This window comes from Tenrec ecaudatus, chromosome 1 (genome assembly GCF_050624435.1).
Source record: "Tenrec ecaudatus isolate mTenEca1 chromosome 1, mTenEca1.hap1, whole genome shotgun sequence".
In the NCBI taxonomy this organism is placed as follows: domain Eukaryota; kingdom Metazoa; phylum Chordata; class Mammalia; order Afrosoricida; family Tenrecidae; genus Tenrec; species Tenrec ecaudatus.
In genome coordinates, this window is record NC_134530.1 from 25646028 (window position 1) to 25671874 (window position 25847).

The 25847-nt window shown below is 51.6% G+C and overlaps 1 protein-coding gene across 2 annotated transcripts in view; it reads right to left on the minus strand.

Moving 5' to 3' along the window:
• Positions 1-10051, minus strand: part of GNB1 (G protein subunit beta 1) — a 91194-nt gene extending 81143 nt beyond the window's left edge. For both annotated transcript variants that reach the window (XM_075550148.1, XM_075550138.1), the window contains exon 1: positions 9791-10051. The gene's annotated coding sequence lies outside the window, so the exon portion shown is untranslated. The remainder of the gene's footprint in view (positions 1-9790) is intronic.
• Between the last annotated feature and the right edge of the window lie 15796 nt (positions 10052-25847).

The following is a 25847-nucleotide window of genomic DNA, read 5'->3' on the forward strand; positions in this document are numbered from 1 at the left end:
AAGATTATAAATTATTTCCCCTCATTTTATATCCTAATTCCTACAATAAACATATTAAACATTATTTTTTAAATTTCAAAGAGAAAAGAATATAGCTCTCCCAGTCTGGAGCAAAATGTAAAGAAAATCACACATGAAATCGATTAGCTCAAAGACCTAATGGACCACTGGACCCCAACCTCCACGACCCTGAGACCAGCAGAACTAGATGGTACCAGCTACCACTACCAAGTGCTCTGACCAGGATTACAACTGGAGGTCCTGAATAGAGTGGCAGAAAATGGAACTAAAAAAAAAATGTGTTTATATTTATGACCGGATCTACTAGTCTGAGACTGGTGGAGCCTCTGAGTCTATGGCTGTGATCTTTAAACCATCTCCAGGACTCAGCTTTTAGCCAAACAGACAGGTCTATAAAATTATAGCAAGAGGTATCTATATCCCCTTCAGAACCAACCAACCACATGAAATCAAGAGCTGTATTTGCATAGGGACAAAACTCAGCAGGCAGGCAGGGATAGAAAAGGACAGGTGGAGATGGTAAACATAAGGAAGAAGTGGGAAGAGGGCTGTTACATTGTAGAGGTACAATCAATGTCATAAATGCAAATATGTGTGAACTGCTAAACAGAAAATCAACTTGTTTCTGTAACCTTTACCCAAATTAAAAAAAAAAGTTTTAAAACAAAAGAGAAAAGAATGGATGGCAGCTGGAAAAGATACCAGTATTAACTGAAATGTTAAGTTACGTAAGGCTTAGTTATGTTTGAGGATAGAGCAGAAGGTACCCCGAATAAGAAACAGAAAAGAAAACCGTTAGTGAATATGCTTTCAAGTGGAGTCTTTAATAATATATGAGGGACAGCAGATGAAGACGCAGAAGTCTTCTGAGATAAAAGAGGAGGGAGAAAAGCTTATGCTAGAAGTTCTACAGTATAATTAGAACAATAGGCTCTGGAGGCCAATGACCCAAGACAGACACAGACACACATACCACCACCACCACCACCCAGTGAATCTTGACTGTTTTACCTAACCAGGTTTAATCATCTGCAAAATGGGGCTATTAACAGACTTGATGTGAGGCTCACATAAATGGCACAGCTCTCAGCATTGCGCCTGGCACAGGGCAGGCATCCAACAATGTGACCCGATGTCACTGACATCAGCGAAGCAAAGTGCAAGTTAATCAAGGAAATGTTGGATAGTGGGACTGGAACGTCGAGCTTTGAGGAGTTTATGTCCATGGAGCAAGTTTAAAGGACCTCTCCCTCACTTAACTTACAGAATGTGTGTGCCAAGCTTCAAGACGGACTACAACTCAGCATAAAGGAGACAAAAATTCTTACGGCTTGACCAATAAGCAAGGATTTGATTTTACATGCATCTATAATCAAAGCCCATGGAAAGAGAATGCAGTAAATCAAACAATATATTGCACTGGGCATATATGATGGGCATCTCCCCCAAAAAAAGTTTAAAATTTTAAAAAGCAAAGCTATCACTTTGAAAAGGTGAACTTACTTGACCCAAGACAGTCTTTTCAACTGTCCTTTATTCTTTTTTTTTCAACAGTCTTAAGATACATATGATAAAAGCAATAAATAAAGGACAAAGAATAATTGATGCCTTTGAATGATGTTGGTTGGCCAAGAATATTAAATTATTAAATATATAAGAATTATAGAATTGCCAGAAGTAAAAACAAATCTGTCTTGGAAGAAATACAGCCAAAATACTCTTTTGAAGCAAGGTTGCCGAGACTTTGCCTGATGTACCTCGGACATGCTATCAGGAAAGACTGTTCTTGGAGGACGTCATGCTTGACAGAGTCATAGGAAAAGGGAGACCCTCAGAAAGATGGACCGCAACAATGGGTTCAAAAGCAGGGCAGGGCTTTGTCCTGTAGTCCAGAGGGTCTTTAAGAGCTGGAACTGACTTGACAGCACCTAACACCAAAAACATGCCAAGCTGAAGATCAACATCAATTTCTGTAGGCCTTATTTTGTTTCTAAGTGTGGTCTTGCCTTGGGGTTTGTGTATACAGTCTTCATTTCCCCGGTATGTGCCTTTCATCTCCTCCTCCTTTAAGCTCTTTTTGTTCAAAGGTCTCAAACACCCTATTTAAAATTGAAACCCAAGCAATTCCTAGGGCCCTTCGCAGTCTTTTTCCCAGCACCGCCTTTTGTCAAGGATGGGGTCTCATGTCCCCTCTTGCTGCCCCATCCTCAGCAACCTCAGCAGGCCTTTGCCAGACATGCAGTCACTTTCTGGAAGCTCTCCCACCTCCACCCCTTCAGAGTTCCTTTCAGTACCTACAGTACTCAGGCCAATCCAATCCAGGGTCAACACTCTTCCTCTAGTCCACAGAGGCCTCTCCAAGCATTGCCCTCCCCTCCCCGCTTTCAGTAACTCCTCTCAGCTACATGCTATCACCTTTCTCGCTGTAAAATCTGCTACTCTGACTGCTCTCTCCCCTCAGAATACTCTCGCATATAAGGTTCCACCACAATATTCTGAGGCCTGGTGGCAAGGTGGGTTATGAGTTGGACTAATAACCTCAAGGTCAGTAGTTTGAAACCACCAGCTGCTCCTCAGGATAAGGATGAGGCTTTCTAGTCCCAAGCTACAGTCTTGGAACCCCACGGTGGCAGTTCTACCCTGTCCTGGAGGATCACTATGAGTCAGAATTGATTGGATGGCAGTGATTTTTCTTGGTTTCCCAATGTCTGGTCATCTTTGCTTAGTTACTCTTTCAGTCCTGGGGCTTCTTCTCAAGCCAAGGGGACCTTCAATGTGTGCAAACTCTGGGCTCTTCTCCGAAGAAAAGGCACAATCCTGCATTGAGGCACCTAGTAAAGAGAGAGGTACTCCCACCACAGAGGGAGGACACTGTGTCCCCCGTAATAAGATGTCTGTCTCTAGCCCAGAATTCCTAAGTTAACCACTGTCCTCTCGGCAACCCAGTTCTCAAGCTGTTTGCTTCCAGAACCCTTATATTCTTGATGACGAACACGCACTCCAGGGGCTTTCGTTTAAGTGGGTCTCTTTCTCTCTCAAGTTTACTACGTCAGGAAGAAAAACTGAGATGCACTTTAAATTTTACAGCATTTTAAAATAAATCCATCATATATTAGCATAGGTAAAGCAAACCCAAGTATTGTATATACTCCTGTATGAGCCGAGGTTTTTGTCAGCACATTTTTAATGCAATTTTTGTGGTAAAATTAGGTGCCTCAAAAAAAAAAAATTAGGTGCCTCGGCTGATAGTCGGGTTGACTTATTACACTCAAGCATATACGGTGTCTGTCTTTGTGGAGCGTGGAGCGAAAATGAAGAGATCACCCAAGAGTTACCCAGTCAGGGCAGATATTAAGGGTTAGAAAACAGACCACCACCCCCCTGGGGAGGTAATAACACTGGTCAAATGGTCCTGCAGAAAAGAAATGAACTATGCAAACAAACATCCAAAAATTTTCCAGGCCAAAGAAAGTGCGAGAGCATGGGAATGCTCACAGACTCAAGCCCAACATTTCCAACACTAAACTCTATGCCAGACATCCTCAAACTGCAGCCCGCCAGGTGTTGTTGCCCCGTTTGTTTTTGTACTTCAAAATAAGATATGTGCAATGTGCACAGAATTTGTTCATAGTTTTAAAACTATAGTCCGGCCTTCTAACAGGTCTGAGGGACAGTGAACTGGCCCTTGTTTAAAAAGTTTGAGGACCCCTGCTCTATGCCCCCACCAAACCACTGCTCCATACACTAATACCTTCAAAACCTCTATCCAGAGAACCAGGACAGAAACCCACGGTCATCTTTAACTCCTTTCTTACTGCCTCTCCTGTTATACTCAATCACCAACCTTTCTCTCAATCACAATGACCAACCCAGTCCGGATCCCCATTGTCTTCACACCAGCTGTGCCACGGTATCACTGACTACTCCTGATCCAAGCTCCAGGCTGAAGTTCTAGCACATGAATTCAAACAGGCCAAGTTTCTTGAATCCTTTCAAGATATCCTTTAGACCCTCAAGATAAAAAATGCAAACCTCCGACTGGGGTTCCCAGCCTCCTGGTGTACTCAGTGCTCAAGCCTTTCAGTTTGGCCCTGGAACAATCTCCTACTCACGACCGTAGATAATTAGCGAGCCCCATTTGTGCCTAGATGCTGCCCTGGGTGCTAGAGATCAACTACCTGCCACCTGAAAAATATACCACCTCCTTATCCTACAGCACCCTCTTCCTTCCCATCCTCCTCACCCTCACCTGCCTGCCACACAGACCCAACTGGCAGATCCTTTTGACCCCAACTTAAAGCAAACCTTCCCTAAAACACCTTCACTAAGTTCTACAACAGGTTAGGATGAAACAGGCCGCCTCTGCATTTCCCTACAGTACCTACTTGTCAGAGGCTCTAGTAACTGATAAACTCAGTGGACCCTGGGCCACATTCATCTATGATCTATAACCTTAGCTGAATAAGTATTTGTTAAACAAATTTCCAATTATAGTATTCCTAAAAATGTTTTTCTAAATATAATTATTTGCACTAGTTGGTAAATCAAGGGATGAAAACAAAAGTTTTGTGAAAGCCAAAAGATTTAATACCATATAAAGAGAATACATTCTTCAAATACATAAACCACAAACATAAATCCCTACTTTTAAAATGAGATCCAGGCTCAATTATCCTATAAGGGTAAAAAGAGTCTCTTGGGAAAAGACAGAGAAGATTCAGGTAAAAGTGAGGTAACTGAAAAAGTGACAGGATGTGAAAAAGATTGATACATGTTCCATACTCTGAATTAATAGTACTCGAACCCATGAGTTAAAAGAAAAACGTAAGTCTCTCATTAAGTCATCTTCCTATAGTATTATCATAGCGATGTCTATCTACAAAGGGAGGCCACCAGCAATAACACTGACTGACCCTTGCACTGCAGATCAAGAGATGTTCCGAGTGTCCCTCACATATATCAACCCGTTTAATTTTTTTAAAATCTTTCCTATTCACAGATACGGAAGCAGTTAACCCATTGAAACCCAGCTAGTTAGATAGTAAATAGCTCCAGGTCCTAACTCATACAGTCCCATTCCTTTTGGAAACAAGTGAATTTCTCCTCTTCTCTAGAATTTACAAATTATTTTAACAGTCCAACAACAACATTTGTACAACCTATTGTAGAGACTTTAACGTTCCCTTGTCTAATAAGAAGTGGGTGATTAACTGTAATACCTGGACAGGTAAGTCACGAGATTCTGTAATCCTCATGGGGAATATTATAATTGCCAAAGGCCAGAGCCAGGAGACATTTACATGGAGATACATGTGCACAAAAAAACAAAAACACGGCCAGCCAACACCCTTAAGTTTTCCTGCCCTAACAAGGTTAAAGAATTAATACATACAAGCCTTTTTCCTCTTGATAAAATACAGTATTTAGCCTGTAGCAACTAATTATTAAAACATAATGACCTTTATCAGTGGCAAGATATGTTCAAGTGAATAATCGCCTAGATACCAATTAGATCATGATGAACTAGAATACAACTAGATAAAATTAGTAAACTTTTAGAACTAGCTCTTTCCCAGAGTCTTAATTTAAGACAAATAACGGGATAATTTCACCTGTTAATTTTTAAAAAAACAACTCATTAAACTGGAGGGTGTCTTGTCATCTTTATATTCTCACCATAATTTTTAAAAATGGAAAGGAAAGCAGCACTATTCTTTAAAATGGAAGCTTTTCTATCACATGCCAAGCAGAATTTCCACTGATTATTGTGGCACCTAATAGTAGGTAGGCATTGCCATACGACAGCTAAAAGCTTTTTAAAAGCTCTTAGCATTCCACCAATCCACTGATCAACCCGAGTGTCTGTACATTCCCTACATTACTTAAATGAACACTCTGGAACAAAACCAGCAGCTTTAGACAGAAGTGGAACTCCATTCCCTTTTCAGAACAATTTCAAAGGACGCTGTTTTATAAAATATACACATAGACATACAACTTCACATAAATTTGGACTAATTTTAACTCTCAATGATGCTAAACATTTCGCTTCAGTAAATGAACAACTTGCTCTCAGTTTTATTTTCTATTTGTTCTCATTGCCTCATTCTATGTTCACTACACCAAACACCTAAGTGGCCACCTATTTCACCATTTCACCAAGCACTCCTCAAACCCTAAAATCAAAATTTACACTGAAGTGTGAAAACCCTAAAAAAGTTGTTTCATGTCTTAATCGCTTCATAGGGGGTTCAAAATTCTGTTGCACGCCATATGGCCAAACCCAGGTAATTGAGAATATCCATTACCGATCCGATAATGCTAAAAGCCAGAGTGCTCAGGCAGTAAGAATTTAATCCAATTTACAGACCAACAGGAGCCAAATCTTTAGGCAGACAAAAATAATCCAATGAAAACACTATAATAAATGCCAATACTGCACTTCTAAAATAAAATCCGTATTATTCATTAAAGTAAGCATTAGCTGAAGCCAAGCGATGTTAGATAATCCTACAGACACTCCTCTCAAGACCATGCTCATTCCTTTCTCGGGGCTATTTTTAGAGCTATAACCTTTCCAATTAAAACAATGGAAAACAAACATTAAAAATTTTAGCAGAGTAAATGAAAAGGGAACAGAACAAAGCTTTGATACCTCTACAGAACACTTACTGTACACCACCTCTCCCTCTCTGGAGATGAGAAATATGTGAACTGGGTCCAATTCTCAGCTGATGAATGCAAGCTAGTATCTCAATTTACACAAAAGTGTAGGCTAGCTTTGAAATCAAACTCATTCGTGTGAAAAAGACTTGAAAAGCCGTTTTGATCTTTAAACACACACACACACACACACACACACACACACAATTCTGCAGCCTCATTTTGAGTAAAGTCAATGCCCACAACTCATAATGACAGAGTCAAACTGCCTCTGGATTTTGGAGACTGCACCTCTTTACAGGAATAAACAGCCCATCTTTCTCTCAATTCTGCAGCCAGAGAGATTACAAGGAAATCTGAGAAAACTACCTTCAACTCCAAAAGAAATCCCAGACACTCCAAATATTAAGGAAAGAAAAATCTTTTTGTTAAAAAAATATCATTCAAGGGACTGATGAGATTAAACTCATATATTACACAAGAGGGATTTTTTCTTTTTTGTCCAGAGGGTTTGTTCCTAAATTAAATGTCAATTCTCGGTAAGAATTGCGTGGCCAAACATCTTCAAAAACGGTCTTCCAAAGAACATTCCTGAACCACTCCAAAAACAGCTAAAATGTAGTCCAACTGCTGGGTCTCAAAGACTCACAGAACCAGGCGTGGACAGGACCCAAATGCGAAGGTAACAGGCACAGGCACAACTTAACACTGCTTTTCCAAACTCACCTTTTTAGAAAAGCTTACAACACTGATACAAAACACATGTGGACCAGAGCGCGCACGCGCGCGCGCACACACAGAGTCCACGGGGCTGGGAGAGACTGCCTCTGTCTGCAGTCAGTCCAGCCCAGAGGCAGGAAACCCCCACCCCCACTCCAGGATCTAGATCGCAGACGCCGGGGACTCCATTTCTGGGCAGCTTTCACGGTTAGAAAGTCATCGCCTAAGGTTGACACACCCAAAACTACCGCTTGGTTCTGCAGCCCGAGGTTTCTCGGACCTGTTTCCACACTGGTGGCACCAGCTCTGTCCCCAGCAACATACCCAGTCCTTAGGAAAGTAACAACAAAGGAACTGTCTGTTCGTTTTCCTTTTGCAACCTGTTTAACTCTGGAAGAATCTTAAAAGGACACAAACCAAAACGTTCCTCTCCATCACCCCTCCCCGCAAGACGACAGCCCAAATGAAAGAATACAGAACTCACACAGAACACTCACACTGCTCTGAACACGCTCCAGAGTCTAAAACTGAATGGAGCTTTTCAAAAGCTCATACTTCCGTTTATCTGTCCATCATGAAAAATCATGTACATATTTTCTTAGTTAATAATCAACCTCATAAACCACTGCTTTATCACCAAATAAGACTAGAGATGACTTAGTTACCTGGTAGCAAGCACAATGAAAGGACCTTAGAACCATCAAAGATCCTGCCTGCCCCACAAAACACCCCCCTCAGATGTCTACATTCTGTATGCATACGCTCAGCAATGCACTCCTCCTGAACTGGAAAATGTCTGCCTGCTCCCTAGTCCAAAATAAAAATCCTGAACTCTCTACTTCCTTCACTAAGTGCCTCCCCACTCCTAACTTGAAAACCTTCCACAGACTGAGCGGAACAAAGCTGATTATGTCTGTATCTTGTCTATTTAAAAGCCAAGGCCAACGTTGATAAATCCCCTTTGAAGCAAAACTTTGATTCCTAAGAAGAAACAGAAAAGATAAGTGTTTTGTTTGGGGTTTTGTGTGTGTGCTGGTGGGGGGTTTTTGTTGTTGTTTTTAAGTCGACTGCTTCGGGCACCACCCTGTGTGACATTTCGGCGCAACTCTCGCCCCCACCCCCCACCCATCTGCAAGGCGGTCCAGGCTGCAGGAGGGCACCGGCCCTTTGTGTGACTGCCCCCCGCGCCCCACTTTGGTCCTTGTAAGTCAGGTCAAAGGAACCTCACAGCCAAAGGCACAGGCCACAGCGTGCGGATCCGGCCGGCTGCGCCGAGGGAAGATGGCCAGCCGCCGCCGCCTGGAACGCCATCTTGTTGCAGTGGGGCCTGGACACAGAGGCTCATTCATTCGCGGCGCGGACCTAGCCCGCACACCCCGCCGCGCGCCCACGGCCGCCCCGCACCTGCCCGTCAGCCCCGCCCGAGGCGGCCGACCCCGGGCTCCATACTAAGCGGCAGCAGCTCCGAACCCGGAGCCGCCGCTGGCAGGTGGGGGGTGGGGAGGGGAGGGGAGGGGGGCCGCCCTCCTTCCACTTTTGGGTGGAGGGAAAAAAAACACCACACAAAAAACCCCGAACACCTCCAGCTGATCGCCGTCATGCTTGTGTTTTGTGTTCTCGTTTATCCAGCACGGCCTTTTGTCTCGGTGTCAAGCCCTCCCCCCGCGCCGCCCCCCGGCTTTTCCCGGCCGAGTGGCCGTGGCGAGGCCGCAGCTTCCTCATTTCATTGTTCCTCCCGCCCTGCGTGTGGATTCCTCCCCAAACTGACCCGGCCACCCTCGGCGGAGGCACGTTAAAAATAACCCCGAGCCGCGCGTGGACGTCGCTGCCCGTGCGCGCCCACAGGTGCCGGGAAGCCCGGCGGGTCCCACCCGGCCAGACGACCACCCCGAGACAAGCGGGGGGGGGGGATTTGATGAGAAGGGCGGCCGTTCCGGGAAGCGGCGGCGCCGCGGCCGGCCTGGGCCCCGGAGACCCTTTGTTCTCGCGGCGCGGGCCGGCCGGGGCGGGGGCTCCGCCGCAGGACCCGGGGTCTCCGTTCCCCGCAGCGCGGCCCGACCCCGACCCCGAGGTCGCCCTGCGCGGCCCCGGCCTCCAGGAGTCCATATTTTCCCGTTAGCAGTGCCCGTTAAAAACAAAGCCGCCCGCCGGCCCTAGACGGCTGGGCTGGGCTCGAGCCCGCGCCCCGGGGGCCGCCAAGGCGCCCAGCCCGCCCGGGCGGGGCAGGAAGCCGCGCAGTCCCTCCCGGCCAGGGTGGGGGAGGGGGCGGGGCGGGACGCGACCCCCAGGATAGGGAAAGGAAAAGGTGGGGTGGGGGGCTCGCAGACAGTTTCGCACGGAGGGCGGGGGCCGGAGTCCTGGGGTCTCGGGGCCTCGGCGCGCTCACCTCGGCGCCCGCTCCAGCCGACGCGCCTACTCCGGGCCACCGCCTCAGCCGCCGCGCCGCGAGGTCGTCGCGCTCCGCACCGCCGCTGCGCGCTCGGCGGGCTGCGGGCAGGTGCGCGCCGCGAGGCTAGGTCGGTCCCGCGCGGCAGCTGTTCCACTCCGGCGCCACTGCCGCTCCTCTCCCCGCTCCCGCCGTCGCCGCCGCCGCCTCCGTCCGCCCGTCAGACGCCTCCAGCCATCGAGATGGGCGCGGCGGCCCCTGCCCACAGCCTCGGGAAACCCCACGCTCACGTCATCGCGCACGCACGGCCCGGAGGGGGAACGGGCGCGCGCCCGCGCTTCCTGCCCAGTGCTGTTCCTCGCCGCGCGTGCCCGTGCCTCTTAAAGGGGCCGCACTCGCCGCTCCTCTGGGTCTCCCAGGCCCCGCTAGGCTTGGAGCCCCCGTGGCAGAGCCTGCGCACAGGCCTCGGAACCCGACCCTGCGCCGCTTTCCTTGGTGGCCAGAAGTGACTAGCCGCTGATGGCCCCGAGTGCAGGATGCGGGCCAGGGCTACGCAGAACAGGGTCTAGTCTGCATTAACCTGGTGACAATGGCCGCGTAGAACCGCCGCCACTGTATCGGATGCGCCTTGCCCGCCCTGACTCGCTGGCCTGAGCCTGAACAGCTTAGGTGAGAAGCACAGCCACGGGTTCTGCAGTTCGAGACTTCATCCCTGGGGAGGGCAGGGCGGGCCACTAGCCCTCAGGCCGAGGGCAAGGGACATTCGATTGTTTGGGTGGTGTTTTTTTTCCTTTCACTAACCAGAGTGGAGGGTGGAGGGTGGAGACTTCTGCGCCACAGAAGTGGGTAGACCAGGACTCCGGAACTGATGGTGGCCGTGTGGACCTGGTAGAGTGGACTTGGCTTGGAGGGAACTTGAAGGAGAGCCTGGCTGCTGCCTGATTGGATGACAGACGCTGGTCCCCTAGTGGAGGGACCAAATTGGGGGAAAGAGCACGAGGTGCACCAAGCCCCGGAGCCACTGGGTGAAATGGCTATGCTCTCTTCGGGCCAAGGCCAGCATAGAGGCCCTGCGGCTGGGAGTGGACCGTGGCAAGAGGCCCAGCACCAGAGTCTCGATGCAGTGAGAGCTTGCCACTTCAAGCTGCTGAGAAATAGCTGAAACTCCCCCTTGGTGACTGCCACAACCACCACCTCCGGTCTCTCCAGGGGATTCCAGCTCCCCTAGTCTAACCACTCCTCCACCCTACTGACTTCTCTCCACCTAGAGCCCATGGGTCCTGCTCGGAAGCACCCGTTTCCATCCACCTTCACCCCCACCCTTTTTCCCCTGCTGCCTTCTCCAGACCAAACCCAGCATCCCTTCCCATCTGGGCCTAACAGGGGCACTTACTCCTCCCCCTCTCATCCAGTCTCTTGTAGACCCCTTAACAAACTTCCATAAACTGGAGGCCTTTTAAAAAACAGCCTTTATTCTCTCACTGTGCTAGAGACGGGAAATCTCTATGTAGGGTGTTGGCCAATTGGTTCCTTCTGAAGGTTTGAGGGAGGATCAGCCAGCTGGGTACCTCTCTCTAACTTCTGGTCATGGCCCATGGTCCTTGGCGCTCCTTGGCTTGTGGCTGCATCCCTCCAATCTCTACCTCCATCTTCACCTGGACCTCTCTCTCTCTCCTCAGTGTGTGTGTGTCTCTTCTGTACAGTGAGGACACCATGCACATGGAATTAAAACTCACTCCCTCTAGGATGATCTCATGTCTTCAAAGACCCTCTTTCCAAACAAGGTCTTGTTCAAAGATATCGGGGTTAAGACATCTACACATCTTTTGGAGGAGCACAATTGACTGCACGACACCCACCTTTTTCTTTCTCTGCAGCGCCCCACCTCTTCTCTTCAGCTTCTATGACTGGGGCTTAGTGTATGTACATGTGAGAAATTAGAAGCAATGAACTATGCCACTTCCAAAGACATTCACTACCTTAGCTCCCCTTGACCTGGTAGTTCCCAGTGGCTGAGCCCCTGCTCTTACCTAGATTAGGTGTCTAATTCCCTGATGGTCTCCAGGCCTCTCCAACTTGAGGCTCTGCTCCCTCAGCCTCCTCTCTCCCACTCCAAGAGGTGTCTCCTCCTCCTTGCCAAGTCACTATCTTCAGTGCACAGACATCACCCTTGGTGCCCTTTCTTGCTTTCCACACATCAGTCACCCCTGGCTCTTCTCATACTTTCCCTGCCTCAGACCTTGGATCAACCACTTCTCCAAGGACGTTGGTTCCTTTACCAGACAGTGGTGTTTTGAAGCCACACTTCAGGCTCTGGGGTGCTCACTCCTACTGTGGTGTCTGCGTTCGGGCTCACTCAGGACACTCAGAGCTAGGGAACCTATGTATATGCACACATACAATATATATGTACACACACTGTAACATCTGTAAGTTTCTGTATATGTCTATAGTTATGGAAGTCCTGGTGGGCCATACACTGAGCTGCTAACCACAAAGCCAGCTGTTTGAACTCACTGATTGCTTCAAGGCAGCGGTTCTCAACCAAAGGGGTCACGACCCCTTGGGGGGGTCAAATGACCCTTTCACAGGGGTCACCCAATTCATAACAGTAGCAAATGACAGTGATGAAGTAGCAACGAAAATAATGTTATGGTTGGGGGGTCACCACCACAAGAGGAACTGTATGAAAGGGTTGCAGCATGAGGAAAGTTGAGAACCCCTGCTCCACGGGAAAGTGATGAGGCTTTCAACTCCCAGAAAGATTGTAAGTCTTGGAAACCCAAGGGGGCAGTTCTACCCTGTCCTGTAGGGTCACCATGAGTTGGAATCAACTCAGTGGCGGTGAGTTTGGTTTGGTCTAGATTTATGGAGGTCAGTAACCACACTGACCGCTCCAATGCCAGTCTACCATTACAGGTTCAGACAAGCTACCTCCTGTTCCAGGTGTGTAACGCTCCCTGAGGAGCTGATGCTAAGTAGCCTTAATCTATTTACTTATTTCAACTAAGCTCCATGTAACCATTCTTCAGCACCACAGTCACTGTGCTCATGTCTACACCCGCCTTGCTCTGTGTGGGCTTTTTTAGTCTTCCAGGGCAGCTGTAACAAAGTGCCACAAAAGAACAGTGTCCAGGTACACTAGAGAAACAAATCCCTAGAAAGTCATGTGTATAAGAGAGTTTTATATAAAGGGTAATTGTACATTAAGAAAGCATCCCAATCCAGTCCAGTCCAAGCCCATAAGTCTTATGTTAGCCCATTACCAATCTATAAAGTCCTCTTCAAACTCACGAAACACATACAAAGACACCGAATATAGGAAGATCACAGGCCAGTGGGTAGAAAGTCTTTGGATCCAGTGGCGTTGTAAGCATCTCAGCACTGGCAGGGGTCTCCATGTGGCTCCTCCATTTTCCAGGGCTGCATCAGGATAGGTCCATGTGGCTTCTCAGGGATGTCTCACAGGAAGTGAGCAGAGAGAGAAGTGTCTCCCGCCTCCAAGGAGGAAATCCAAGCATTCCCAGGATTCTCAGGAGAAGGTCATGCCTACACAGAGGCCTCATTGGTTATATCTTGATTGACAGGCCAGACTCCACCCCTTCACTGGTAATCCTCTCAAATTGACACCAGATGATGTAACTACCACAAACAGCAATGTGCTCCCCCATTCTGGAAGCTGTGAGTAGGTATGTCGGTAGACCTGTGCTGTGGAAAAAGCCTGGGAGGAGACACCTGACCTCCTCTGGCGAGGCAAGGGTGAAGGGGAACCCAGCTTCTCATCAGCCAGTTGCTAGGAGGCAGAAGTCAGACATGGCTCCACCTGCCATCCATCTTTGCCCTATTCTGACACCAACTGTTCCCCCCAGGGCACTCTGCCGGGCTCAATAGTCCAATGCAAAGCCCACCCCAGCTGGCAGACAAGGCTCACAGTGATGAGGGCTTCTTAGGGAAGTTACTCCAACAGTTAGAGTCTCGGAAACTCACGGGGGCAGTTCTCCACTGCCCACCAGGGCTGCTGTGAGTAGACATGGATGCGCTGGCCGGGAGCTGGGTTTGTTGGTTTGATTAGGGAAATGACCAGGTTAGCACAAGCCAGGAGCAGGAGACAGTAAGGATGTTGCCTTTTGTACACAGCAGCACCTCGCCTCAGCCAGCAACCAAGTGTCTCTGGTCCTCAGTCTCTCAGCCACATGGTCCCTTGGCCACTGCCTCCGTGGGCCAGGAGGCCCGTCTGCTGCTCTGCCTCACAGTCTCATGGTCTCCATGCTGCTCCTCTGCTCTGTCTCCTGGTCTCCGTGCCCGCGGATCTGCTGCCTCTGCTTCTTGGGGAGGAATTTCTCACATGCTCAACTGATGGCTATTCTTGGAAGGGCCCAGGAATTCTTTCTCCTCTGCTTCTGGAATAGCCAGGGGGGTAGCAATGAAAACTAACCAGCCCCTCTATTAGCACTATACATGCCCAGTTTGCATCCAGTCCTTGAGTGGGAGGTACTGAGACAGAGAGAGGAGCCACATTAAGAACTTTGCGCTCTCTGGGGGTTCTAGGAAAAGAGTCCTCCCTGCCTCAGCTTCCGGTTTGCAGACCCATCCTCAAATGTTGTCATCCCCCTAGGGGGGGCGGGTCCTTGTCTCCCTGTCTGTTCTCCTTTTATAAAATGATACTCAGAAGGGATTAAGAGTGAGATCAACTCTACTCTGTTAACTGATCATTTCTTCAAAGGAAGACCCTAGCTCCCAAACAGGTTGCCTTCATTGGTACAGGGATTTGAACATCCACACAATTCAGTTCATAGCAGGCTCTGGCTGAGTTGCTGCAGATACACACACACACACACACACACACACACACACACACCACACCACACATGCTCAGCAGAGGTATCCACCAAATTTAGCTGATCCAGGGCTCAATTCAGTCCCTCACATCACTCCTTTACCTGAAATCTCAGTAGCTTTCCACCACACCCACCCTCCTTCCTGAATCTCTAAGTCCCCTCATCCATCAGAAACCCACGTGAGACCAACAGCGGTCCTCCCTGACCACCTGCCCAATTCACCCATGATTTCACTCCCTTTACTCATGGCCACTTAGCCTCTGGTACATCCCCTTCTGCTGGCTCAGACCTCCAGCCTGGGTGGAGTAGCATTCATGTTGTGAACCCTCAGGGAATAGGTGGGGGTAGTGGGTACAAACAGACTGAACTGGCATTCTGAATAGGGGGCACGGGCAGCATCTAGCAGAATACCCAGAGACCAGGGGGAGGAGCATAGCCAGGGCTCGATGGCCACTGTGGACAGGGTACAAGCAGCAGCAGCAGGCAGAGGAACATGAGTTCATGCATCTGGGAAGCCCAAGCCCTGAATGTGCTGATCACTGAGCAGGGCTGAGCCTCACTACAGTGTTTCCCAGGGAATAGGGAAAGGTGTTGGTCTTCATGGGTGACCCTGACAGGCAGGGCCATTCCTCAATGCCAGCATATCTGATGCTGGCCCTCAGTGTTCACCGAACCTGGCCTTCAAGAGGAAAGTGAACATGAGCAAAGGGCAAAGAGGCAGGAGAAGGCAGGGAGGAAGGTGGGCAAGGAGGGGGAGGAAGAAGTGGGGAGAGAAAGAAGAGGAAGGCGGCTGAGCCAAGGCCACTGAGTTGAAGAAGTAGATGGCAGGCCCAGGGAAAGAAGCTTGAGTCTCCCATGCAAGAGATGGCATGAAGCCTAGGGGGCTCTCAGGACCCCAACCCTGCCATCCTGGCCCTGCCTACATGGCCCAGGCCATGGCAGCTCTTCAGGAGGGTGGGCACCAGCCTGCAGACCAGACCAGGCCTCACACCCAGAATGAACTCAGGGTGAAGCAGGCCACCATCAGCCTTGTGGGATCCATCTCCAGTGACAGCTGGGGCCACACAGCAGGGTTCTGGCTGAAGACACCCAGGCAGGTGTCTGCCAAGCCACCTGAGGTTCCTGAGGAAAGCCACTGCACCCTGGCTAGTCTCTTGGAATACTGGGCCCTTTCTGGAGCTTGCCCCAGGGCCTGTGGTCAGGTCAGAAATCTCCTTGATGTGTATATGGATGGGGTGAGGGGCAAAGTTGAGAACCAAGAGGCAGGAGATGGAACCTCTAGTCCTTCCTCTCTGACACCCTGCCTTGTCTGTGGCTACCCTCCCCCCACCCCCACATGTCCCCAGGCTGAAGGGTCTTGTCTTCCTCCTTCCCCCGCCCCCACCAACCCAGGTTCGATCCACTAGGCAGTGAGTGACCATTCCGGCTTTCAGCTGCAGCTCCCTTGTGGAGCCGATAAGGAGTCAGCCTTTGGACTTTGGAGGGTCTGAAGGACACGGGGCCCTACCCCACATCCTGCCCCACCCACCATGCTGCCCAGCCCCCTCTGAAGCTCCCAGTCAGGCCCTGCTGGGGAGACCAGGCCCAACAGCCAGGAACCCCAGTTCCTCCTCCAAGTGTCACACGCTCCCCGCTTTAGATAAGCAGCTCAGAAAGCAGGCTGTCGCCTTGTCCCACTGTACAGACCTCCCGGGCCAGACCAGGTGAGTCTGGGGAAGCAAGCGGCTGGCCCTGGTGGCACTGGTGGGTGAGGCTCCTCCCCTTTTCCAAAAGCCATCTGAGCCATTCTCCAATGGATCATTCAGACACCTTCCCCCAACCCCCACCCACCCCCCATCAACTCTTTAGCAGGAAATGGCCTGATGGGAAAGTAGGTCTTTTTACAAATTTGAATTATTCAAATGGCCGTGCACGTGACAAGGCCCACAGCCATCCTTGCTGAGTGTCCCGACTGCTGGGAAGGCCTCTGAGCTGCAGAGACACTTCCAGATCCCAGCAGAAAGGGCAGGCTTGGCGTGGCCACCGGTGGCAGCAGGGGCTGGCACCCTGGGGCTCCGAGGCAGGCGCAGCCTGCAGGGTGTCCTGGAATCCTGCTGAGCCTGCTCAGGCGCCCCATCTGCCCCAGGCCACCCTCTGCACACCACCAAGTGAGAGGAGGTTGACCTGCCTCCACGCCCCAGAGGATGAGAGAGAGAATGGGGAGGGACAACGTGACAGTCCCCTGGGGAGGCAGAATGTAGGTAATCAAGAGAGAAACGCTAATTAGCTCTCCAGCCTCCTCCGAGGACAGGCTCCGTGGAAAAAACGGGGTCACAGCCCATGTTCTTGGGAGGTGGGAGGAGGGTTCGGGCACCTCATTCATCTTTCCAGAAGCCCTAGCCAGGCGAGGAGGAGTCAGAGAAGGGTCAAGTCATGGGGCCGAGGGGCACTTGGAGGTGGCCCGCTGGCCTCCCTCAGACCTGGGAAGGACCCTGTGCACCTCCCACAGGGGTCACAGAGTCCATTGGGGCAGAGGACGATTCCTCCCTCACCTCCTAAGTCCCGTCCCTCTTCCGGTCTAGCCTCCAAGCGCTGACCCTCCTGACCACCACCTTCGGCTAGAGTCTAAACATCCCTCCAGGGAAAACCAAAACCAGGCGAGGAAGTGTCTGGGGCCTGAAGCCAGGCCAGTCTCTCACCCCAGTTTCCCTCCCTGAGTTTGAGATCGGAAGCCCTGCCTCTCGCTTCCCCGGGCAGGGGGTGGGATGGGGTGGGGGAGGCGCTGCCATCTATCCATGTGGCCCTGCGGAGCCTGGACCCAGGCATCTTGGCCATGCGGATGCAGCCGCTCAGTTCCAGCCACTGCTGATGAGGGCCGCAAAGGCTGCCTCCCCAGCTCCCTGGCACGGCACGCAAGGCCCTGCCTTCCTCTCTGGTCTCCTAGGACTGCACCTGTGGAAACAGACACGCCCCCTCCTGGCTTGGGGGCCACTGGCGAATTCAAAGTAGGGACTGTACCCATGTCACAGCGCCAGGGTCCAGAGCACAGAAGGATACAACCCTGAGTGAAAGAGTCCTGATCCCCACTCATTTACCTAGACACGTGTGCGTACGTGTGTCCCCCCCCCTCTACATTTTCCAGGAGTCAAGAAGAGGACTGGTGGCAGGCAGCAGCTCCAACCAGCTTACAAAGCTGTGATGGGCTGGGCTGTCTCAGGAGTCTCCACAGCAGAATCCTGGAGTTTGACAAGGTCCCTGGGGCTTGCTTCTACCTACTTTCCTTTGTGTCTCCTTTTGCCCATCAGGGAGGTCTTTTGAGGGGGGGGGGAGTCACACAGGGGCCACCCTCCTGTCACCCTAGCCAAACAGCCCTGTGTCTCAAAAGCGCCCAGGAAGGCCTTGTTCAGATCTGGGTGACCCTGGGGGCTGAGGACAGAGCCTCGGCCTATGGTCAGCAACCCTTTAGAACAGTGCTTCTCAACCTTCCTCAGGCCACGACCCTTTCACACAGCGACCCCCCAACCATAATACTATTTTCATTGCTGCTTCATCATTGTCAGTTTGCTACTGTGATGAATCGGGGACCCCTGTGAAAGGGTCATTTGATCCCCCAAGGGGTCGGGACCCACAGGTTGAGAGCCTTAGGACAGTGCAGCAGCTCCCGGTGCTTTGGAGGAGGACGACGACGGCGACCAGGAGGACAGGAGCTCACGGGTGTCCCCACCTGCCTCTTGGCTCATAGCAGGCCTGAGTGACACCTGAGCTGTTCATCAACGATGCCTCAATTGCCTGTGGGGCTTCAAGACTGCTATTGGCTGTCCGGCATCTGCTGCTCTGGCACCCACTGCTTGGGACCAGACAAGAAGGGGCAGCCTGGGGGTAGGTCTGAGGCCTGGGACTGTCTCCTGTCCAGTGAGTCCCAGAAAGGATACTTGAGAGAAACACTGGCTTCAGGCCTTCGAGCTTCCTCGTTGGGGGACTCTCCTGATTCCCCACCACCATCCCTGCATCTGCCCTCCCCATTACCCACTGTGGCCCCTCTCTTCCAATGTGGCAGGCCTGTGCCCCCTACACCACAGTCACTCCAAAGGGGGCCAGCGCCCCTGCCCACCTCAGCTCCATTTCCTGCCAAACTTGGGTGGCCCCTTGGCAGCCCAGCCACAATTGTTCTCTGTCAGCGCTTCCCCAGGGTGGGTCACCAGCGGCGGCTCAGGGCCTGAGAGGGGCCTCAGCAGCACCCTGGCACGACCTAGATGTCAGGTTTGCAGACTCAGAGAAAGCCAGAGGACTGCCCAACACCCACACAGACAGGAGGGGGGCAGCCAATGCCAACACTGAAGACAGGAGGATGCCAGGGGGCAGGGCTGAGGGGGAGCGGGGGACACGGAGGGGAAACTGAGCAGATGGAAGGGCCAGAGGGGCGTGCGGGGGTGGGGTGGGCATAGGTTTGGGGTGAACAAGGAGGGGACAATGGTTGAGGGCACAGAAGGCAGAGATATTGGAGACCAAGGGGACAGGGTTGAGGTGATAAGGACAGGGAGGGACAGAGGAGACCAGGGATTGTGGGGCCAGGGGGAGCCAAGGGGACAGGAAACCACCACGCCCTGAAGGAAAGTTGGGAAAAAGAGGTCAGGGGGAGCAGAGACTAGCCCAGAGACATCAGACCCTGGCCAGCAGGTGGGACTGGGGATCTTGAGGTCCCTTCTGGGTCTTCCCAACAGAGACAGTCCCCAGGTCTCCAGGGGTAACAGAGGTGGTTCCGGGACTGAGGGCTGCCGGGCCGCCCCGCAGCACCTCATGCCTCCCTGGCTGGGCCCTTCCTGGGGAGAGAAGACGCCAGGCTGTTCTGGGATTAGTCTCCTCAAGGCTCATGCCCCAGGGACCGGGCCAGCAACAACCCAGGTAAACAGCTCACACCTGTGACACCAGCAGGCAGGAGATGGGTGGCCTCTGGGGTGCCTGCTGAGCACTGCAGGGACAGAGCCTTCCCCAGTCCCTCCCTCATGGGCAGCCCACAGTGCACCCTGAGCCTGAGCTGGAGCTTGCTCTTCCACCTCCCAGAAACCTAGGCTCAGAGGCCCCAGACCCCAAGGTGCTCCGGAGCCACTTACAATGGGTGGGTGGCTGCTGAACACGGACGGAGGTTCTCAGTGCAGCCAGAGAAGCACCCAGGACAGTGGGGTCTTCAAGCTGGCCAGGCTCTGAGCTGTCCCTTCCCTTCCAGAGAAGCTCCCTGACCAGGGACCATGTCACCATGTCACTTCATATCAGGCCACACCTCCTCGCGCCATGCCATGCCATGTTTGATTACACCTCACCATGCCACGTGCCAGGGATGCCCTCTGGCCCTGGAACCCACTTCTGGCCTTAGATTCTAGTCACCATTCAAATTACTCCGCAGATGTCTTGGACTCTGCGCTGGCCACCAATCTTTAGAAGACTGTCAGCTTCACCAGACAATTCTGACCAACCTGACCCTCACCCGCTGTGAAGGGGCTCTTCGTGCAGCCCCCTCTCTCTCAGCCCCGAGCTCAGTCCAGGACACAGACATCTCAGCAAGGACCGTCCTTAGCACACCCTTGTTCCTTACTCAGCAGGAGACCTGCAAATGCTCCCAGTGAGCCTGGTGTCCTTCCAAAGGGTTCCCACCTCATCACCTCCATGTTTCGTTGTGGCAAGACACATCCCACTGACAGGTACCACAGCGCCCACCTGAGTGCACAGCTCACCGGCATGCAGTAGGCACCCAGGTTACGCAGTCACCACCTCCATCAGGTGCCTCTAAGTTCCCCTCTCCCCGGAAGGAAACCACAGGCCTGTTAGCGGCTCCTCCCCCTCTCCCCCCTCCTCACCGATTGCTGTCTCTAGACATTTGTCTATTGTGGGCATGTCATGTCAGTGGGCTCATCCCAGACACACTCTGACCTGGTCCACTCAGGGTCCTGTGCCCAGGGCCCAGCCACGTCATGGCCTTCATGGATCAGGACTTGATTTCTCCTTGGGGCTGAATAGACTGCCTTGTTTGGGTGGATCCCAGTTTGTGTATCCACTCATCTGTTCCTGGGTCTACCTTTTGGCTGCGGTGACTACAGCTGCAGTGAACACGGGTGTGAGCACATTTTTGTCTGAGTCCCTGTTTTCTAGTCCCTTGAGCATATACCTGGGAGGTCATTCTAGGCTTAACCTTTCGAGGAATCTCCACCCTGTCTTCTCCGGCCGCTTCACCAACTAACTCCCCACCAGCAACGGAGGAGGGCGCCAACTTCCCCTGCCCCTCCAACTTCTTACCTTCATCCGCATTGGACATTTTCCTTTTTTTTCAGAAATACCACCATCCTAGGAGCCCTGGCGGTGCATGGTGGCGCGTTGGGCTGCTAACCACAACCACAAGGTCAGCAGTTCGAAACCACCAGCTCTGTGGATGAAAGGAAGGCTTTCTACTCCCATAAAGAGTCAGTCTCAGAAATCCACAGGGGTGGTTCCTCCTTGTCCTATAGGGTTGCTATGAGTCAGCATTGACTAATGGCAGTGAATTTGGTTTGGGCCTTTTTTTTGGGGGGGGGTGATAAGGTGGCATGGCATTTTAGTTTTATTTGCACTTCTCTAGTGATCAATGTGATGATGAGCATCTGTGTGTGTGTGTGTGTGTGTGTGTAAGAAGAGGTTTATATACAAGAGCAACTGTCCATTAAGAAAACAGCCCAGTCCAGACCAAGTCCATAAGTCTGATATTAGCCCATATGTCCAAATACTAATCTATAAAATCTGCTTCAGACTCATGAAACACATGCAATGACACCGAATGCAGAAAGATCACAAGCCAGTGGGTTGGAAATCGGAATCCAGTGGCAGTAGCTGCATCTCAGCGCTGGCAGGGGGCTCTACATGGTTTCTCCAGCTCCAGAGGTCTGGTTGCATCAGGGTAGGTCCATGTGGATTCTCCAGCTCCCAGGGCGTCACCCCATGTGTCTTGTCGGCAAAGCATATCCAAGGGAGTGAGCAGAGAGTCCCTCCTGCCTCTGGGACGGCTTCGATCTCAGCAGTCAGACCCACGCAGAGAGTGGGAGGAGGAGCGACGTGTTGCTTTTTATGAGGTTGTCTTCCTTTTGGTTGTTGAGTTACAAGCGTTCTTTATATATATCGTTGGGATAGTAGACTCATATTAGATACATGATTTGTACACTTTTCTCCCATTCTTTAGGTTGTCTTTAAATGATGTCTTTTTTTAATTGAAAGATCAACTCTTGTGACAATCCATACCTCAACTGTGTCAAGCATATCTGTACATATGTTGCCATCTTTATTTTCTAGACATTTAATTTCTCTTTTTTAAACTATAAAACCATAGAAGCATTTATTAAACAAAAGTTTTAGAATGTGACACTATGGTTTTTGTACATATCCATCATCTAGGTCTATACACTTTTTGTGGTAACATTTCCATCTCTCTAAGAAGAATTCTTCAATTGACACTACATGAAAATGATAGTTTTGCCATCCATAAGGGATTCAAACCATGTTCCTTTTTCTATTTTTTTCTTTTTCTTTTTTTTACATTTTATTAGGGACTCACACAACTCTTATCACAATCCACACATATACATACATCAATTGTATAAAGCACATCCATACATTCCCTGCCCCAATCATTCTCAAAGCATTTGCTCTCCACTTAAGCCCTTTGCATCAGGTCCTCTTTTTTTTTTCCCCTCCCTCCCCGTAGACATTTAATTTCTATTGAGCCCTTGGTATCAGCTCTGCTTCTTTCCCTCCCGCCCCGCCCGAAAGGATGTCTTGATGACATCATTTGACAACTTTTTTTGTACGAAGTCCAATTTACCTGTATAGTGTTACAGGTATTTTGATGTTCTGTAAGAAGCCATGGTTAAACTTCAGTTCATGAAGATTTAGCCCCTTGTGTTTTTCTAGGGGTTTTACTGTGTAACTTGTACTTTAAGTCTTTGATCCACTGTGTGTGAAGTAGGAGAGGGGGCACAGAATCCTACTTCATTCTCTTTACAGGTGGAGATCCAGTTGGCCCAGCGTCCTTTGTGGAAGGGACTGTTCTTCCTCCACGGAATCACCTTGGCACTCTTGTTGGAAAGCAGGTGGCCATAGGCACTTGGGTTTATTTCAAGGTTCTCAACCTATTTCCTTAACCTATATGTCTTCCTTCATGTCCTTACCACACTGTTTTGATTACTGTTGCTTTGGGGTAAGTTTTAAAGTTGGGATCTAAAAAAATAAATAAATAAATAAATAAAATTGGCATCTGTGAGTCCCACCTTGTTCTTTCTTTTTAAAGATTGTTTGGCTATGGGTTGGGTTGCCAAATGTGAGGTCAGAAGTTTGAAACCACCAGCCTCTCCACAGGAAAAAGAAGAGGCTCTCCACTCTCATAGAGTTTTATAGTCTTGGAAAACCCACAGTGGCAGTTCTACCCTGCCCAGTAGGGTCACCACAAGTCAGAATTGACTTGATGGCAGTGGGTTTGGTTTTTGCCAAGTTCATATGAATTTTAGGATCCACTTGGCCCACATCTGCAAAAAAAAAAAATGGTCATTAGGATCTGATGAATCTTTAGGGGAAAAAAAAGATGAAGAAGATGATGAACTTGGAAGGAAGGCCAGGAATAAGCAGCTGGGAGCAGGAGGGAAGTGGAGGGTGGAGAGTGGCCACCCTGGTCCTTCCAGTCTGTGCAGACAGAACAGGCTCTTAGTCCGCGCAGGCAGGGGAGGGGCAGGAGGGGGAGGCCTGCTTGGACATAGGATGGATGGGTCACTGGGCTGGAGATCAGCAGGGCCAGGTGACCAGTGAGGCAGGCACCACCGTAGACAGTGGCAGAGGCAGCCTAGGACTGGTGCTGTCACAGTACTGAAGGCTGGGAGTCCAAACCGCGGTACCGGCCATGGAGATTCCTAACGGGGGTCCGAGAGCAGTTGCTTCTGCTTCTCTCAGGGCCCTTGTGGCAATCCTTGGTGCCCCTTTGCTGCTTGTAGCTGCATCATCATGTGGCAGGGACCCCACCCCCACCCCACCCGTTGTGATCATCTCTATCCCTGTTTTAGAAGGCACTACTCAGAACACTGGGCAATTTGTTATCAAGAAAATCCTACTTCCAAACATGATCCTGTGCCCAGGCGCCGGGGGTAGGACTTCAATAGATCTTTTCAGGGGACACGATTTAAGTGGGGGAAGGGAAATAATTTGCTTTTTTTCCCCCTGGTTCTTTCAAGAGCATCCTAGTAGAAGCAGAGGTCAGTGGGGGCAAGGAGAAGGCTGGGAGGGATGCGGCTGTGGAACAGGTGTCTCTGGGGCCTGGGTGGGTTGTCAGGGTCCCCATTGTGAGGACTGGGAGGGGCTGCTGGCTGAGTGAGGGCCACAGAGTGAGTGGCCCCTTAGCCTGGGGGCAGGGCCGTCACCCCTAGGCCCTGCTGCTGCCTCCTCCTTCTGACAGGCAGTTGGCACTCAGGCCAGTGCCCTGAGTCATTGGGAGGGACTGGGTTCTATTGGCTGGGACTTAGTGTTTCCTGATTGGACATCGTCAGGGGCTCCCAGGACCAAGCAGGGGCCCAGTTCACATTGAGTGACCCTGGCCCCCCACTCCCTTATCCCCTCGAGAAAGGCTGGGGCTTCAAAGACCAGAGGTTCTGAGGGGCAAGGTTCCAGGCAGGGACTGGACCCGGGCATTGCAGGATCCCAGTGTGGGTCTCAGGGGCTTGGAGGCAGGACAAGGCTGGTCACCGAGGTGGGGAAAGGCAGGGAGACCCTTTTGATTGCATGATGGTGGGAGTGGGTACCTAGGGAGGAGACGGAACTCTGCTGAGGGCTGAGGGTCACCCACAGCTCAGCTCTGCTCTCTGCCCACTCCCTCCCATCCTTACCCTGCCAGCCCACACAGAGCCCCACCCTTCCACTGGGCACTTCTGTGATACTGGGCTTATCAAGGTTGTAGCCTCCCCCAAGCCTCCTGGCCCCCAAAGCCCTGGAAGCAGAGGCCACAACAGACCCTTGGCCTCTTGGGGCCCAGTGGAGTTGGCTCCAGGGGAGGCTCCGCCCCACTGCCTCTGGCCCCTCACACCCAGCTCAGTGCTTGGTATCAAGTTGCTGGGACCACCTGGAGGGGGAGGAACTGGGCTTCCTGAGCATCCAGGGTCCTGTCGCCATCCCAAGACTCCTTTGCCAGCTGCCTCTCTGCCCCATGTCAGGTCTGTAGAAGGACCATCCTCCCCACCCCCATCCCCGGGCCAGGAGCCAAGTGCAGGCCTGGCATCTTCTGAAAGTGCCAGCAGCTTGTCAGGGTGGCAGGGGTTGGTCTGAGCTGAGTGCAGTGGTGACCACAATGGGATGGCCCGTGGGTTCATCGTTTCCCTCCCATCCTCCTCCAGCCCCTGGCCCAAGCTCTCTCTCCCCCCCTTCCTTCAGGCCAGGGTGTGTTTCCGTTCTGGCTTAGGGGGAGGAAGGAGCGCCCCACCCAGGTCCGCTGAACCCAGAGCCCAGGGTCTGAGCCATGCCCTGGGGTCTGAAGGGAGCCTGGTGGAACAGTGGTTAAAGTGCTAGGCTGCTAGTCCTGCAGGCGGTGGTTTGAGGGATGTTTGTCACGCATCCTCTCCCCACCTCCCCCCAGAGGCTCCTGCTGCCACTTGGGAGCTGATGCAAAGGTGTTTGTGAATAAAGGAGAGAGAGAGAGAGAGAGAGAGTGTGTGTTTCCTGGGCTGGGTACGACAAGGACTGAGTGGGTAGAGATTAGGTACAGACCCCTGGAGCCAGGGGTAGAGAGCGAGCCCAGGGGGTCAAAGGGGAGATGTGGGGTAGGACCACCTGGTGGCAGGAGGCTGTGCTGATCTCCTCTGCCCCTGGCTGCTTCTCTCCCCCACCCCCCACCCCCTACCCCAGGGATGCTGACCTGTGGGGAGCTGGATGTTTTGAAAGCTGTGGGTGTGGCCAAGCACCGTAGTCCTTGGCTGCTGGGAGCCAGGGCTCTGGAGCCTTGGGCAGTGACGTCCTTTTGGGACTTGCTGCCCCTGGAGTATTGGCTGGGCCCAGGCCCAGGCCTGTCCTGAGGCCCCTTGGAGAGAGGGGATGCGGGGTGGGTCTCCCCCTGCTGATTCACCCTGGCCAACCCTGATGGGTGGTCTTCCAAGGTGCTGCCTGGCCCGCCTGCTGCCAAGGCTGGGCTCTGTGGAGGGCCTGAGTGGGGCCCGGCCTTCTCTGGCCTCAGTTCCGATTTCCAGGGCAGC